The sequence below is a fragment of the Montipora capricornis genome, chromosome 6 (assembly GCF_036669925.1).
Source record: "Montipora capricornis isolate CH-2021 chromosome 6, ASM3666992v2, whole genome shotgun sequence".
Classification (NCBI taxonomy): Eukaryota; Metazoa; Cnidaria; class Anthozoa; order Scleractinia; family Acroporidae; genus Montipora; species Montipora capricornis.
Genome location: NC_090888.1, coordinates 27,444,644 through 27,447,143, shown reverse-complemented (window position 1 = coordinate 27,447,143; position 2,500 = coordinate 27,444,644). Strand labels below are relative to the sequence as shown.

At 38.8% G+C, this 2,500-nt stretch overlaps 1 protein-coding gene across 1 annotated transcript in view; it reads right to left on the bottom strand.

Annotated features, from left to right (window-relative positions):
- The window catches only part of LOC138051884 (contactin-4-like), a 52,159-nt gene that overhangs the window by 806 nt on the left and 48,853 nt on the right, over window positions 1–2,500 (bottom strand). The gene's annotated exons all lie outside the window — the stretch shown is intronic.

Genomic DNA, 2,500 nt, shown 5'->3' with positions numbered 1-2,500 from the left:
ATTCGGTTCTCTTGGGTATACGTATTGTTCTACAAAACAATAGCGCGAATGAATATTTAATTTATTCTGCATGCATAATGAACTAGGGACCTGTACGGAAATCATTCCCATGCTGTTTGTCAACAAACAGCAATTCGAGACTTTAGCTTTACTGGAACTACTGTAGGTAAAATGGAACGTGTCATTGAAATTTAAATCTTTTGGTTTAAGAGTGACATATTCGTTAATTAAAATAACTGACCTAAAAGTTTGCATACTAGTAAGATTCATTCCGTTCCATACTTTTACGCAAACAAGTTTTCTTAATTCACTTTCTGAACATACCTGCAAAACAAACAAATATAAAGAAAGGTATATCCCCCTTTATATAAGTATACGCTGGTTGGATTTTTCTTGAAGCCCTCAAACGACCATCGAACGGTCAACCAGTCGAACGCTTTGTGACCTTCGTGAGTTGTGCCGTGATTGTGTCGTCAGAGCTGTCACGCAAGAGATTAGGACAAAGCACGCAGACCAATGGCTTCGTGCGGTTATTCTGAGTTTGCTGGGGGAATTTGTGGCGCAAGTTCTGATAATCCAGCAAACGTTCAATGCGTAACAATAGCAAAATGTGATAAGGACACCAAGGCACACTTGAAAAGTTATAAAGTGTAGGATTCTTCTCTGGATACAGTGGCTAGGCTTTTGCCCGCACGTGCAGGTAAGCTTTACCTGGAATCACTTAAATTAAGATATTGAGCAGAAAATCACTTTGCGAAATCCGCAGATACTACCTGCTACAGAATTAATGTCAAAAACAGAATACCCGCCCACAAGAAATGGACCTAAAAACACTGCTGCCGCAGTGCCGCAGTCGTGTATTGTTGTACGAGACTGCGACTGTTTTCTTATTAATTGCTTTTAAAGGTGTTTTTGAGATAGATGATATCATTTTGGGTACGACGATTTGCCCACGGCATCGTGATCGATTTGGAATCCGATGGAGATGTAATAAGAAAAATCGCGCCCGCCTACATGAATGGGCATCACATATGGCAGTGAAAGGGGAGCGCGGATTAACCCTTGCTCAGTCTCAAAAACTTGACTTGCGCTTGACTTGCTGTTATAGCGAAGTTACAACTACTTATGGCCGAAGTTGTAGCACAGTGGCGAAGTTTTACCAGGATTCCAGTTCTTTCCTTTCGCCAAGACAATTGTTTGGGCTATTGCGGTTTCCGAGTTGAAGAAAGGATTCCTATGCACCCATAATCTTTTTTCAAGATCAGCTGTGTTGTGACATCGAGGGGTAACGTATCTTTCAGGCATTTTTTCGCATCAACTCTCAAATCCTCATGTTCTCTGACCACGTGTTTCTGAATCTACGTTATAAGTCGAGAGAAGACTTCAGCGAGTGGTATGCCAAAATGGTGGGCAATTTGCACGCTATTTAAAAAGTCGAAAAAAATTTCTCTCTCGTTTGAATGGAAAAGTCCTTTCGCTAAAGTTCATTTTTCAATATGGACTTTCAAAAGGGAAAATAAGAAAATTACGTTATGGGCACTTTAACTGCAATGTTATGATACCATATGAAACATCAAGAAATGCTTAGGCCATCCTTTTTCTTTTTTTTTTTTTTCGTTTACCGTCGAATGCGTTGTCTGATATCGGGTCGGTCGGATTGAAAAAAAAAAAAGCCTAAAAAAAATCATAAGCATTCTCGGAATCGGATCCCTGCTACCCTAGCATAACAGCTGTGGAGCCAGAAAAACAACAAGACATGAACCCAAAATCAATATGGCGGAAAAGTTGGTGAAGGTTGTTGCAAAATTAAGACAGCGTAGGGAAAAGGATCAACCACCGAAACTCCTATGCTACATAAAATGGCTTAAAAACGTCGTTAGCTTTTTTTTGTTTGTTTTTGTTTTGAAAATGCCAAAAATTTGGGTCGGTCGGACGACGCGAAACAGACAAAAAAAAGGGGATGGCCTTAACCAGATGCACTCATTAATGTGACGTATAGGTTACCATGGAAACAAATCAGCCACCGAAAAACACGCTCTATATTATCTTTAAACGCGTATATCTCAAAAACGAACTCGGTGATTCCCATTTTTTATTGCTGGAGATTAATTGGCAAGTTAAGAGCGCCTCTCAGCAATTTTCAACTAAGACCGTGCAAGATAAAAAAATCGAAAATTGCCAAACCTTGTCACAATAAAGGACTACCAAAACCATTTTTAGAAAAATATGTTTTAGTTTGTTTCGATAATTATTATTTTTAATATCACTATTTTTGAAATAACGAATGAGTAACGTGAAAATCAAAACAACATGGCACAGCTAGAGTAATTCATGCACCCTTTAGCGCTGTTAACGGTACCATATACCAAAACTGGAGTTTTTGACCAAATTTTAAAATTTAACCTTTTTTAGATTGATTACAGAGTGCCAAATTTGTGCGAAATTCGACTGTCAAAAAAGCATCCTGGTACATGGCTTTCTCAAACGAGACGATATTCAT